Below are 16,289 nucleotides of genomic sequence, written 5' to 3'. Positions count from 1 at the left end.
CAGGATTTTAATTAAGAATTATTTTTAGGAAATAATTTAACAAGCATGTGATAGCAGAACATGCTATTTTCATCTAGTAAATAGGTGTTCCAGCCATTTGTAAACTAGAGAAACTTAAGCTTAAGGTACTATTCCATTCACTGCTTTAAAACTGTTGGAATCTCATTCTTCTGATTTATGAGATTCTGTATTTTAAATTTAAGGTTATAAATACAAAGTTTAAAATTTAAGAAACACAACTACCAAATAATCCATGTGATATTGCAGATGGACTAGTTCTCTCCAAAGGGAAGTGGAAAAAATCAGTTTGAAAATTTCACTTCCAGCAGTAAATACAAACATCAAATTCTAAAGAACGTATAAAAATTCTGAAATACGATCCGGTGTTTCGTATAAAATAAATTTTAAAGGATAAATTAACTTTTTTGCCAGCAACCAGAGACTGTGATGAAAGAAACCAAATAAAGAAAGATAATAAAATATCTAAAATGAAATGTTTAACTTAAATTACTGAATTTAAAGTAAACTGCATTTCATTTTAATATAAAAAATACATAATTTAACCATAATATTCATTTGCATGTATTTTATTCATTTGAGGACGATAGAAAGTATATGGTTACTGAGAAATAACCATATTCAGACCTCAACCCCCTAGCTCTTAACCTGCCAAGGCCCAAGCATAGGACAAAGATGTCCCCAATATTCATACCATAAGGAACTGTCCATGACTTTAGTTTCATGATTCTTTATTTGTGATGTGCATGATTTTCAAGAATAAAGTGATGGAATACCAAAAACAGTGGCAAATGGCGGGGGGGGGGGGGTTAGAGGGGGGAAGAGAAATGCAGGGTATGGGGTGTGGATATAGACAAGTTTGGGGGCAGGGAGGCTGTAGTGGCAGGATACAGGGATGTGGGCAGGCTACAGTGGGTGGGTAGAGTGTGGGGATGTGGACTGAGTTTGGGAGCAGGGAGGCTGTAGTGGCAGGGTACAGGGAGTGTGGGGGAGTACGGGGTGTGGATGTGGGGAGGGGCGGTAGGGTACGGGATGTGGATGTGGGGGGTATGTGGGCAGGTTGTGGTAACAGGTACAGGGAAAATAGGGAGTTCTGGAACTAAAGTGAGTAACAACTATCAAAATAAGAGACATATGAGAGACAAGCCTCGGACAAAAATCTGATCCCTTAACAGAGGGCAGATAAGCATACACTTAAATGTTAATTATAAGGTTATGGGTCACTAACTGTACAGCATCCTGGCACTTTGATTGTACTAAAAGAGAATTCTCAGCCCATGTACATCAGACAGCCTTTAAAAAAATCATGAGTGTGTGTGATCACATGGAGGAGAAGAGAAATGTAAGTTCTGATCACCTCTTCTCCTCAATATGGGTAAATTCAAAGTTTAATGAAGAATCTTTTATGAGAAACCATTTTCCCCACCCACAGGAGTGGGACATTAAAAAAAAAAGCGAACTTATTCAGAATCCCAGTTACTGAAGCTTTCGAGCTAAAGAAATGCTGTCGTGTCAGTAGTTACTCATGTGACCATTTTGGGCTTTTTATTTATTTAATTTTTATGGATTTTCTGCAATGTGCTACATAGTCTTCATAGCACTAATTTGAGCGCTAGAAGCAAAAACATTTAAAGAAATGAACCATGTTACCCTAATATCCTGACTTAAAAGGGTTTAAAAAGTTGGAATGCACCTAGCTGGCTATTATCGAATTATATCTGGTTTGCTACTTCAGAGGGATATGATAGAGATCTATAAAATCATGAATGGTGTGGAGAAAGTGAATAAGGAAGTGTTGTTTATCCCTTCACATAACACAAGATCCACAGGTCACCAATGAAATTAATAGCAGGTTTAAACAAACAAACAAAAGCAAAAAAACAAACAAAAAAAAGGAAGCACTTCTTCACATAACACAGAGTCAACCTGTGGAACTCATTGCCGGGGATACTGTGAAGACCAAAACTATAACTAGATTTAAAAAAGAATTAGAGAAGTTCATGGAAGACAGTCCATCAATGGCTATTAGCTAAGATGGTCATGGATGTGACCATGCTCAGGGTATCCCTAAGCCTCTGACTGCCTGCTGCTGGGACTGGATGATGGAATGGATCATTTGACAATTGCCCTGTTCTGTTCATTCCCTTTGAAGCATCTGACACCGGCTGTTGTCGGAAGACAGAATATTGGGCTAGGTGGACCTTTGGTCTGACACAGTATGGTCATTCTTATGAGACTGTACAAAGTAGAGAGCAAAAAACCCAAGTTACTTAATACTACCTAATGTTAACCTTCACTTTCACACGCTGAACACCCTATAAGTATATATCTACAACACAAGAGCTATAAAAAACTTAGAGCCAGAAATAAAGAACATATTTACTGTCATTTGCGTAATCTTACAGTGTAGGAAATTATTCTCAAATTCATGAGATATAAATTTTGACAAAGTATTTTTCAGCAACTATGAAACAAATCTTTGGTAATTTTTACTAAAACATTATTTGAGATTATGTGCAGCACACCTTATTATAAATATTCATCCACTAACTGAACCCAATCTTTAGAGGAGACTACGGATAAACTTACTGTTAATGGCGTCTCCCACTACTGGGGCAATCAGCACTCTGAAATGTTTTCTGCTATATTCAGTAGCTTCCAGTGTTCATTGCAGAGTTATGCATAGTAATAGTCTGTGCAAATCAGAATAACCTGACATGCAAGAAAACATGCTTTATAAGTCTGATGATTCACTACCTATAGAAGAGTACCCACAAGAGCTAGAAAGATAACCTACTGTTATCTAACAAAGCTAAAATTTAAATCAATGGTGACTGAGACAATTACATCTGTATCCAATGATTATATATTCTACGAGAGAGAGAGAGAGAGAGAGAGAGAGAGAGAGAGAGAGAGAGAAACTTGCAATAAATTGGCACAATTGCATACACAAGTGTCATACTGCACATCCAAACTGTGTGTAGCTAATCAGACCTTAGTGGAATTTCACCAGTAAATTACTGGGCGTTTTTTTTTTTAAATATATATACACACACACACACAGTATCTAAAGTGTATTACCTACTTTAAAAAAGAAAACAGGATATTCTGCTCAGTCCTGAGGAGATTGCAGTCTAATTTCAGAGATGATGCAATGAGTGAGAGTACCAGGCAGTGAGAGGGAGAAAAATGAGGACAAGGGATACAATAAGATTATACTGTTACTTAGGTTCATTATATGCACATCTTGATAACTGTGGTTTTGCTTCCAAGTTGCATGGGTTCTCCAGAGGGCGCAAGAGAAAAGAAGTAAAAGGATGGAAATAATATGAGAGAAACTAGAGCCCAAGGGACAGAAAGGAAAATGAGAATTATTTAGGGAGGAGGGGGAATGTGGGAGAGTGGAAGAACAGTCATGAGCAGCTAGGAAGAGGATGGGGCCCTGACAGACTAGGTTGAAAAAGTGGCCAAGAAGCTAGAATTCCATAATGATAAAATACAAATCAGATTAACAATACTATCGGAATATAAGTTTATAAGGATCCAAAGCAAGCAGTTCAGAGGAACAACAAGAAGGAATGAATTATCAATACTGAAGAATGGAAGACCAGACAGGAACTTGGTCACTCCAATAGTTCAGTGTCGACCGCAAGAACACATCTGAAAAAGGGTTGCAAGTGTTTGGTAGTCTCAATTTAGCCCTTAAAATCTTTCGTCCACAGCACAAAAACACCAAACAATTCAGTGCAATTGGTATTCTCTCCTTTGACAAGGATGCAAGGAAGAGAGGCAAATGACCACAGTCAAGTAGACCGATAAAGCTTTATCTGGGAAGCTTACATAGTGCCTGTTTCCAGTTTTTAATTTTTCTTTCACAAATGCTGTTTGTTGTCTTGTTTCATAAATATTAAACACACGATACTGAGTGAGACCACCTAGGTTCTTTTTCCAGCTCCACCACAGATGGCACATGTGATCTTCAACAAAGCATTTAACCTGTGCAACTCAAGTTTCTCCAACAGTGAAATGTGGATATTGATTGACACCTAATACATGGGGTGCTGTGAAATTAAGGGATTTTATAAAATGTAACAGGACGGTTGGATGGCAGAATAGCCAGCTGCAAATTATTCAACTGCATCTGTATCCCAGCCACCACACAGACTTTTATGGGGGGGGGGGGTGAATGGGCATTCTTTCTGCTCTTCCAGAGCTTTTTATCTGTCAAAATAGGATGTTCTTTTGCAAAGCACAGCATTTTCCATTTCTCAAAGCTCTTTTTGATTTTTATAATACTGTATGAGTAGGTGCCTCTGAACCAGCTTTAAAACAAAATCCACACTATGCAGAGGTAAAGCCCCATTCCCTTCCTGGCATTTGGCTTTAATAACAAAACAAGTTCAGGTTTCAGATTAGCAGCCGTGTTAGTCTGCATTCGCAAAAAGAAAAGGAGGACTTGTGGCACCTTAAAGACTAACAAATTTATTTGAGCATAAGCTTTCGTGAGCTACAGCTCACTTCATCGGATGCATTCAGTGGAAAATACAGTGGGGAGATTTATATACATAGAGAACATGAAACAATGGATGTTACCATACACACTGTATGTAAAAAAATAAATGGACACAAATCAGACGTTCAAAACGTTCAAAAACCAGTCGGAGAACACTTCAATCTCTCTGGTCACTCGATTACAGACCTAAAGGTCGCAATATTACAACAAAAAGACTGCAAAAACAGACTCCAACAAGAGACTGTGGAATTGGAATCTCCCCCCCCCCCCCCCCCGGTAATAGCTCACCTTACCGGATCACTCTTGTTACAGTGTATATGGTAACATCCATTGTTTCATATTCTCTATGTATATAAATCTCCCCACTGTATTTTCCACTGAATGCATCCGATGAAGCGAGCTGTAGCTCACGAAAGCTTATGCTCAAATAAACAAGTTCAGTTCAAGACTTTTCTGTTAGATTTTGCTACTCTTAAGATCCCTTAGAACTGTTCAGCCCACACTTGTAGATCCTCTCCCCCTAGAAAGAGATCCTCTCCCAACTCCGTTATGTCAGGATGGTATAATGAACCAACATAGCCAGAGTCTGTTCAAACAGATATAAAAAAAACAGATATAAAAAATTCATAACACATCTGTATCTATATAAAGTATACTGTACCAATGATATATTTCAATTAAGTGTACTCCTTGGTCTTCAAACTTCTCTGTTCTTTGACTATCCCCACAGAAAACATTACCAAGCAAATTTTTCATGAAAGCTTTAATGTTTGACCAATATCATTAGATGCTCTCCTACTTCACACCATGTGTAAAAAGTTCAGTGTTTGTGGGTTTCACCCAAGACAACAAAACACACCCCTTTTTAGCAGCATACATCATCTCTTCCCTTTAAATTGTGAATCTGCATTCTACAGTCCTCAGGAGAATTTCACACTGTACTAGAAAGCATTTACTGGTTGATGATAATGCAGTAGACTTCTCAGATATGTACAGTATCCAGTTATGTCCTGTTCTAAAGCTACTCCTTTTTCCCAGCAGGAAACATGCAAGAAATACTCCATTTAACAAATAGCACAGAAATGATTAACAAGTCAGCAGGATCCCTAAAAAGAATTTAAAATTCCAGATGTCCACATTTAAGGGGGAGAAAAACAACTAACAAAATTACACAAATTATGTGCATAGAGCACAACTCAACATTTATTTTCTCTCATTTGATCTTCCCAGCCCAATTGGGAAATGGTTTCTAAAAAGCATATTTATTATGCAGTTCATACATTTTGAAATAGTGTGCAAAAGTTAGCTTTAATACATGTAAAGAAAAAATAAAAATGAAACTGTGTACAATATCTTATAAAATTAAGTAGCCCTTAAGATAAAATTCTTACATACTTCAGAGTGAATTATACATACTGTTGTGCTTTCTCTAACCAAGTGTGTAACAGCTTTCCAATCAGAATAAGACTTATTTCAAAGACAGCTAGTGCTTATGCTTTGCAAATCATCTTTAGAAAGCATTATGATGTTGTGTTTTGTTTTTTTACAATTATCTAACAGTCCTTATAGTTCCATTTTTGACTTGGGTATCCATATCTTAAAGGAGCTTTTATAATATTTTAATAATGCTTTAAAACCATTAAATGGAAGACATTTGTAAAATTTAATTTAGTTAAAAAGGAGCTCAGTTTGTTGGCTACAGAGTTCTCCGTTCTCTTCAATGAAGTTCCTTCTTAAAGAAACAGTCAAATGGAATTCTAGTCAATTTTAAAAAAAAAGTAGTTAGGAACAGTTTCCACTACCGTGGAAAACATTTCTGAGTCCTCTTCCCGTCTCTGCGGGTTTACAATTACCTTTAAAAATTTTTTTTTCTCTCCTCTATTTCTCTATGTTAAGACCCACAGTAAAGGAAAATTTAAGTAAATAATTAACCACATGGAAAACAATTACAATGGATTATGCACATGACAGAAGGTACAAACCCTTTACCAGGCAAGAAGGGGTTAAAGAGCAACTTTGGGCTCAGACAGCCCTGCTCCATCTCACTTGTGAAACATGCCAGTCTTGGAGGAGGACACTTAAAAAGAGAGAAGTCTAGTTCAGAAGGGATCAGCCTGCGGAGGTGGACAACCTTTCATCCTCAGCTCCCAGAAAGGAGCAAGCAGAGATCCAAGCTTTGTTCATCTCTAGGAAGCACACAGAGGTAGGACAGAGGAGCTGGTGCTGCTCTTTACTTGTTAATTTAGTTTCCTCTCCTTTATTATCTTGAGAACTGGGACTAGGGGGGTCTAACTCTAGCACAAACCCCTACTGAGAATGTCAGAAAGAAGATGCAACCTTAATTCTATCACCAGGTACTCATTCTGACAGTCTCTAATTGAATGATCATTAGCATTCTATGCACAGCATAGATGGTGTTCAGGGAATGAATCAGATAGTATAGTGAAAGATAGGGGTGTTGTCTGTAGGTTTCCTGCCTCTTTTGCTCTAAAACCTGTAAGTTGAGCAGAGAAAGACTGTCATGCAGTTAAAGCAGCTTAATACCATCCAAGAAGGGTATTTCCTGTCATTAATGTGCAGGCATTCCATGAGGGAGAACCCACAGTGGGAGGGAAAGGTTGTGTCGCCAAACTGCTGCTAGCCTTTCCTCTGCCTGCATCCTATGGGGGTCCTGCCAGACTGGCATCCTGATCATACAGGCTTCCTCCAAGTCCCTGGTCTTGACTTGCTGGGAATGCTGGCTGCATGTCCCCACCAATGAAAGCCAGCAGAGGAAACCTCCTAATGTGAGAAGTATCCATTACTGGAGTCCCCCAGTAAGCACGAAAGAGAGCTGCAAGAGGAGACGGCTCAATCTGTGTAGCATCCAGGAGCATGAGAACTTCTTCAGCATGACACACATGGAAACATCTGGGATGGAGACTGTTAGCCAACTACAGATGACTACATCTGCACTGGAAGAGGAAGGAGAGAACCAGTGGCTCTACAGGGAGGAGACTGGCTGCTCACCAGCTTGGGCAGCAGACAGTGCTCCATCCCCACCCACCCAGATACCATGTTCACTGCAGTCAAGAACTGGCAATTCTGTAATGGCAACAGATGACGAGCAGACCCCATTGGCTGAGGAGGAGGAGCCACCTCACTCGAAGGCTGGGAGGTTGACAGCCCTTGTACCCTACAGGAGGGGACAGAGGGTGCTGGTGGTCAGGGACTCCCTTCTTAGGAGGATGGGCACACCCATCTGCCAACCTTGACATGATGTCCTGGGAGGTGTGCTGCTTGCCTGGAGCCTGTATCCACGAGGTTACATAAAGGTTGCCAACGTTTATCCATCCCTCTGAGCAACACCCCATGCTGCTTATCCATGTGGGCACTAATGATACTGCCAGGTATGATCCTGAGCTGATCAGCAGTGACTGTAGGGTGTTGGGAGCAAGGGTGAAGGAGTCAGGAGCCCTGGTTGTGTTTTTGTCCATCCTCCTGGATGTAAGGCTTTTGACACAATCCCAAATGACATTCTCATATGCAAACTAGGGAAATATGTTTTAGATGAAATTGCTTTAAGATAAGGGCAAAACTGATTGAAAGACTATACTCTAGGAACAATTATCAACGGTTCACTGTCAATCAAGGAGTGCGTATCCAGTGAGGTGCCACAGGGGTCAGTCCTGGGTCCAGTACTATTCAATATTTTCATTAATGACTTGGATAATGAAGTGGAGAGTATGCTTATAAAATCTGCAGATGACACCAAGCTGGGAGGGATTGCTAGAACTTTGGTGGACAGGGTAAGAATTCAAAATAACCTTGACAAATTGGAGAATTTTTCTGAAATCAACAAGATGAAATTCAATAAAAGACAAGTACTACAAAGAAAAAAATCAAATGCACAACTACAAAATAGGGAATAAAACTGATTGCTGAAAAAAATCTGTGGATCACAAATTGAACATGAGGCAACAGTGTGATATAGCTGAGAAAATATCCTTCTGGAGTACACGTGAACAGGAGTGTCATATGTAAGGCACAGGAGATAGCGGTCTGCTCTCCTTGGCACCGGTGAGGTCTCAGTTGGAATACTGCATCCAGCTCTAGGCACCACATATTAAGGAAGATGTGGACAAATTGGAGAGAGTCCAGAGTAGAGCAACATCATAAAAAATGGTTTAGAAAAACCTGACCTATGAGGAAAGGCCAAAAGAACCGGGCACGTGTTCAGTTTTAAGAAAAGAAGACTGAGGGAGTACCTGACAACAGTCTTCAAATATGTTTACGAGTGTTATACAGAGGACGATGATCATTTGTACACCATGTCCACTGAAAGTACTTGGCTCCATCTGCAGCAAGGGAGATTTAGGTTATATATTAGAAAAAACTTTCTATCTATAAGGGTAGTTAAGCTCTGGAATAGGCTTGCAAGGAATCATCCCTGGAGATTTCTAAGAACAGGTTGGACAAACAAGGTCAGGGATGGTCTAGGTTTACTTGGTCCTGCTTCAGTGCAGCGGCTGGAGTCACCTTCTCAAGGTCCATTTCAGCCCTATTTTCTATGATGCCATCGGAGAACTGGCCTCTATTCCTGTCTGACAGAGATTCCTATGCAATGCCAGGCAAGCAACTTAAAAATTTTGATTTAACAGGCGCCTCCTAATTGTGATTCCTTGTTTTCTAGCTGCCCAACTTGAGATGCCTTGGGCCAGATTATCAGTAGTACTAAGCACTTGCAACTGAAACACAGATTAATGGAAGTTGTGGATATTTAGTATTTCTGCCAGGAGGGTAGCATGCCAGGGTGAAACTATAACAGGGTGGGGAGTCAGCAGGTCCTGAGTTCTAATCATGGTTTTGCCACTAAATCACTGTGCAGCCTCAGGCAAGTCACTTAGTCTTTTTCTCAATTTTTCCCATTTGGTAAATAGGGATAATACGCACAGTCCCCCTCTTTTTGTCTCAGGGGAGTTATAAAGATAAAATCATTAGTACTTATGAAGCACTCAGATATGACAATGATGAGTGCCATGGAAAACCCCAGGAGAAAATCAATTCTATATTCAGTTTAGAATTTGGATGGTGTGCAGAAATGAAGGCATGGTCGCACATTAAATGAAGCAAGTAAACAAATATCAAACAGCTTAACACACATGGAAACAGTACGTTACCCATATAACAGACAACAAAGCTAAGGACAAAGACAATAATAATAATAATAATAATAACAACTGGCTCTTTCGGAGAGGCAACGTGGATATGTGACTAGATTTGGGGTCTAAACTACCAGAAGGAGAGGTTACTCACCTTGTGGAGTACCTGGATTTCTTTGAGGTGTGTGTTCCATGAGTGCCCCACTTTAGGTAACTTCCAAGCAGTAACCCCACCCTAAGGGGGCAGGAGGTTCAGAACAGAGTCCAGTACTGAAGAGAGAACTGTGTTGCCAACTGCAGTATCCAATCTAGCATTGTGAACCAAAGCATAATGATTGGAAACAGTATGCCCCAAGGTCCCTGTTGCAGCTCTGCAGATTTAAGCAACCAGAACATCCTTGAATAAAGCTACAGATGTAGACTGAGATCTAGTAGAATATGCAGTCACTTGTAGAGGAAGTTGGACGTGAGCCGAACAGGTAAAAATATACCCAGAGTTCCATTTAGTATGTCTCTGCTTGGAGTGGATCCCTTGGACCTATCTGCAATAGACATAAGAAGCCTAGGGGACTTTCTAAACCGTCTGGTTCTGTGCAAGAAAAAGCCTAGAGATTTTCTGACATCAAGTATATGGAAGGTAGTTTCCTGGATAATCTGATGCAGCTTTGGAAAGACAACAGGAAGGCGAATAGTCTGGTTAACATGAAACTCAGAAGAAATCTTGCAAAAAAAAAATTGGGATGTGGTCTTAACTATATCTTCTCCCTAGAGAACACAGTGAACAGAGGGACTGCCATTAAAGCTTCAAGCTCAGCAACCCTTTGGGAAGAAGCGATGGCCATCAAAAAGGATGTCTTAATAGACAAATGTAACAGGGAGCACATAGCTCATGGTTCAAATGGCTGTTTCATAAGACAGTAAGAACAAGATTGAGATCTCTAATTTGAAGAAAGCGATTCATAAGACCCTGTTGCGGCTGGATGTGTGGAAAAAGAAAATCGAGAAACCTACCGGTGAGTGCAAAGCCGTTACTGATCTAAATGAAACTTGATGGAACTCAGACAGCCCTCTGATGTCTTTCCATCAAGTAATCTAAGATTGTGAAAGAGATGACTGTGCCAGGTGAAAGATGTCAATTACAATGAAGATGAAACTGTCTCCATTTCTGGAAGTTAAATTAGTTACCGGGGATAATATTTCTTGGTGAGGATCCGTGCAGGCAAGGGGAATTGTTACCCCATCCTGTTAATCCCACAATGTGATGCAAGGCTCAACTGTTTTATCTTGCACACTACTAAGAGTTTCAATGGAAAACCATCAGAGGCTTCAATAGACTGAACTTTTTGGGGAAAACTACTTCATTAGGAAACGTAATTATTAATAGGTATAGACTCAGGTTGATATTTTATTATTTCATTTTGTTACCATTTGCTTCCACCACTCTCTCTTATTTCTAGTTACTTTATTTTTTAAAACAAACCTACTATTGTTTCATTGTAAGAGCTCACAGGTGCTGTGTGGTTTACAGCAGCAGTGATTTAAGGTAAACTTGGATCTGAGATTTCTGTTAGTAGCCCAGTGTCAGGAGTTAGATATCACAGAGGAATGCTTCAAAGGGATTCTTGGACTGGGATCAGAGTAGCAGCCGTGTTACTCTGTATCCGCAAAAAGGAGGACTTGTGGCACCTTAGAGACTAACAAATTTATTTGAGCATAAGCTTTCGTGAGCTACAGCATCCACGCATCCAATGAAGTGAGCTGTAGCTCACAAAAGCTTATGATCAAATAAATTTGTTAGTCTCTAAGGTGCCACAAGTACTCCTTTTCTTTTTTGGATTGAGATGTGCCTATTGTTAACCTGCAAGTTGAAGACAGGGCACGCATAGCCCAGAAGTGAGTGCTCGAGTGGCTGAATGGCTGGTGGTGTTAGGGAGCGGACATCCAGCCAGGCACAGGAAAGACTCCGTCACACTAGAGGCCAGAAGAAACAAGGTGAGACACAGCCCAGAGTGCCCTGAGAATCCTCACAGAGATCTCCTACGAGAAGGTCACAATAATTTTTATAATAGAAAGTTTAGGGAAATTTAAAATAGGCATTACCACCACTTCCCTAGAGCATATTGCATTGCCATTCCCAGTCATAGGGCCCTACCAATTTCACAGCTGTGAACAACGCATCACAGACTGTGAAAAATAAGCCAAATGTCCCCTTGTTCCTAGGAGTGCCACAGCAAAGGGGTCTCCTATCTCTGGCTGGGCAGGGGAGGGACAGGACTTATCCATCTCCTGCACAGCTGCTGCGGGGTGGGGGTGGGGCAGACCTAACTCCAGATACCTCACCCTGCTGCAGGACACTCTCTGGACACAACTCCAGATACCTCACAGGTTCCTGCAGCTGGAGGAGGCTTCTGGAGTTGGATCTGATCTTCCCTCTGGTGTTGGGAGGGCCCCAGCAAAGAGGACTCCTAACTCCAGCTGGGCAGGGGAGGGACAGGACTTGCTCTTCCCCTACATAGGTGCTGGGGGGGGGGGGTGGGAGGGGAGACCAGATCAACTCTGGGAACCTCCTGCGGATGCAGGAAGCTCCATAGTTGCAGCCTTCAGAGTTCAGGCAGCATAGCGGTGAGGGTGGAAATCGCATGACACCCCCACACACTCTATCCCCTTTTGGGTCGGGACCCCCCCATGTTGCAACACTGTGAAATTTCAGAATTAAAACATCTGAAAAGAGGAAATTTACCAATTTTAAAATCCTATGGCCGTGAAATTGACCATAATGGACCCTGAATTTGGTAGGGCCCTACCAATATGTTACGTACTTTACTTTGATACCCATTAAAGGTGGACATCTGTCTACAATCTTTTAAAACTAGTATTTTAAAAATGTCTTAAGTATGCAAGTATAATATTAAAATCACATGATAGGAACATTTATAAGTACAATTTTCTATAATTGGTGCTTTGCATCTCACTTGAGTGCAGGATTCCAAATATTCAGTTATTGAAACTTCTAGTCATGTTGTCCTTATGCATTCTACTATCTGTATACTTTATACTACTTTTTCACTCAAAAGCCTATACTATATGTGAATCATCAGTTTAGATCCTCACTCTCTCTGTACCATACTCGATCAAAGAATTTTCCCCTGGTTAGAAAGCAGATAACATTCTTTGATTTTGTGCAGCACCATCAACACAGTTGGTGATTTAAATTCTTAACTTGGTATATTAACATTAAACCAATTGTTTCTTGCTGTGAAAAGCTACATTTCAGGCCAATTCTAGCAAAGAAATATTCATTTAAAATATGCAGCACATATGCACTTGCTTTATTCTTCCAAAAAAGCATTTTCCTTTCAACATTACTCATTTGGACAGCTAGAAACTACCTGCAGTCCAAGAGACACACTGGTCCATAAGAAGAGTTCATACACTTGTACTTCAGATCCAGCACTATGGAATCAAGAATGCAGGTGCTTGCCCTCTAATACTTTCCAATTCCTTTAAATTTAGATTCCTTAAATCTTTGATGAATAAGGGAGAAGGGGCTTAACTTAAGAACAGATCTGCAGACACATTACATTAGAACTACACACATACTGTTAAACATAGGAACTAACTTCCTCTCTAGCCGGAGGGTGCTTGACCCCCCTGTTCGCCCTAGGCCCCGCCCCCACCCAAGCCCCAGCCCTGCCTCTTCTGACACCTGCTCCACCTCCGCCCCACCCACACCCCAGCCCTGCAGCACCCATGGAGTTCACACCTATGCTGTTAAATCAACTTTCTCCTTCATGACACAGGAATTCTGCAAATCCATACTATAGAAGAACCAAGAGTGACAGTCCCCATGTGGAGGGCTTGGGTGTATTATAATTAAAGGCAGCAAAGAATACAAATTGATCATTCTCTCTGAACTCAACTTTGAGAGAATTCTTCATGAATCTGAACTGAACTCCAGGTGTCAGCTTTACAGATTTCAAATATGCAAAACTGGTAATTAAAAGATGTAAAGGTCTGCCATCACAACAGTAGAATAGGCTCTAAATCCTACAGGTAAGGAATGGCAGCAATGTTCTAACACAGATGACAGCCCAATTTAATAAATTTAGTCTAATCCCTGAATTTAAATAACTTGGTCCCTTAATCTTTGCATCAAAAGTGACAAATAAATAGAGTCCTTAACAACTTCATTCCTTCTAGCTAGCAACTATTTGCTCATCTAACATCCAAGATATACTCATATTGCTATTAAAAGACTCAGGAAGATAAAAATACAGACAAACTAATTGATTTATATAAAATTTGGAAAGTATTGTAGTCAAAAACTTCTGGATGAGGTGAATGTTGGCCAACTTTTGTAACTGAATCTCACAATATTTGATGATTTTTTCTTAAAGTCACAGCTCCTGAGTCATGTTACTACATGAGAATCTCGGGTTTCATTAAAAACAAATGACATTTCTAGCCCTCGTGATTGTGGGGGAAAGCTTGAAAACAAATGCTAGAGGCTCAAAGAACAGACAGCAAATAGAAAGAATCCAAGATGTATTTGTAAAATCTCATTCTTACTCATGATTTTTGAATGCTTAAACTTGGTAATACTGTGAGGTCTAAAAACAATGTTATCCTTAAGAGAAGTTGCTTCAAAAATGTTTGTCAAAGCCTGCAGCTCAGAAACTCTGTCTTATGTTACAGAACCTAAGAAACCAACCTTGAATGATGGATAATAGGAGGGAACATGAATGAAGAGGCTCAGCTGCTGGTCCCCCCCTTGCTCTCCTGCTGGTAAATCGCTCACCTTAAGTGATCACTCTCATTACAGTGTGTATGGTAACACCCATTGTTTCATGTTCTCTATGTATTTAAGTCTTCCCACTGTATTTTCCACTGAATGCATCCGATGAAGTGAGCTGTAGCTCACGAAAGCTATGCTCAAATAAATTGGTTAGCCTCTAAGGTGCCACAAGTACTCCTTTTCTTTTTGCGAATACAGACTCACACACTGCTACTCTGAAACCATTCTTACACTAGTAATTCAGTACAAACAAATGTTTGGGGTCAGTGCCAAGACCACTGGGCTAACAGAAGTGAAGGAATTGAGGATAGTAATGGCATGAGGGCCTTTATAATCTTCAATTCCAGAATGTTTGACCCCAGGATGTGCACCTGTACCCCTTACTGAATACTTTGTCAAGAGTCCCAAGGCACAAGAAGCAGGGCACGAGACTGCTGCAGCATAGATCTGCAGTAATAAGGTGACAAAGAAGCAACAATTCTTGTCAAGGTTACATTAACCATTCTACATCCAGTGGATACAGATTTCAAGACTAAAGTTTATATTGTGCCCTTCCTGTTTGCAGATTAATAGGTTCATAATGTATTTTGGATGTTCCCAACTAGCATCAAGGACAAGAGTTCCAAAGCTGCTCTGAAACATGTCCTACCCACATGCTATTACTCAGGAAGCCATCAGGCGCTGATTGGCCTTGTACGTTTTTATAATAAAGAGAATATAAAGTTCATAGCATCCTTAGAAAATCATCATAACTTTAAAAGCAGTCTGTGAAAACAGAGATTAAATGAAATAAGAAACTGTTATAGCACATCAAATGTGTTTGTCCTCTGCATAAACAAAGGCAACTACTTCCAATGGGATTTAGACAAGAATTTTGATTTTCCCTTCTATTTAGTTTATAGAGGTAGTAGACAATAATAATAAATAATAATAAAAATTAGAAAACCACAAGCAATCTCCTCTGTGATCTAAATGAGATAAATGGGAAGATATATAAAAATAGGGAACTTGTAGCAGGGAAAAAGTTAGACATAATATAACAAATTCTTATTTTTATTTCCAGGTTTATGGAGTATGTTTACGTAGGACTGGTGCCATCTTCTTGTATACATTTAAACTGTACTACATCCTCATGTTGCCACCTCTTGAAATGAACAGAAAGCATTCAGTCTAATCTGTTTGGAACATGAGCAACAGATGCACTCCACAATGATACTGAAGATCGTTCCCTTAAATTGTGAAACAGATTAAAATAATCTCCATTGAGCAATCTACCTGGTTGTACATCCGTATTCTCAGAAAGGATATCTTTTATCCTTCTCTTCTTTACTCTTATACACCAATGTAGACTGTTCAATGCACAGGTGCTGACTTTTGTTTTTGCCGGTGGGTGCTCCTCTCTCCCCCTCCCACCTGTTTCATCAGGAAGTAAAGCCTTGTGGGGAAGAGGCCTTGAGGCAGAATGGGGGCAGGGCCTCAGGGAGGAGCCACAGTCCGGGTGCTGGGGCCCAGAAAAGATGAATCTGGCCCTGCAGGTACTGTGCTCCCCCTATTTTTTTCCAGTGGATGCTTGAACTCCAGAGCACCAATGCGTTGGTGCCTATGGGTCAATAGTAAACATAACCTCACTGAACTAAATGCTGAGTGTTTTCTTTTTCCAAGTGAAACCTGTGAATTGTTTGTGCAAATAATGGAGTCCCCAGATGGACAGAATCACAGGTAGCACATGAAATACAGTAGCTGAGGAAAAAACACATGGATTTTAATCACATTAACTCTACCTAGGAATGAGGGAGGTAGCTTATTTCATCTGGATAATGGG

At 40.2% G+C, this 16,289-nt stretch overlaps 1 protein-coding gene across 9 annotated transcripts in view; it reads right to left on the bottom strand.

Moving 5' to 3' along the window:
* The window catches only part of PAM (peptidylglycine alpha-amidating monooxygenase), a 222,824-nt gene that overhangs the window by 153,086 nt on the left and 53,449 nt on the right, over positions 1-16,289 (bottom strand). The gene's annotated exons all lie outside the window — the stretch shown is intronic.

Source organism: Caretta caretta, chromosome 5 (genome assembly GCF_965140235.1).
Source record: "Caretta caretta isolate rCarCar2 chromosome 5, rCarCar1.hap1, whole genome shotgun sequence".
Lineage (NCBI taxonomy): Eukaryota > Metazoa > Chordata > Testudines > Cheloniidae > Caretta > Caretta caretta.
Note: the sequence above shows the minus strand (reverse complement) of the source record. Positions and strands in the feature narration are given on the sequence as shown.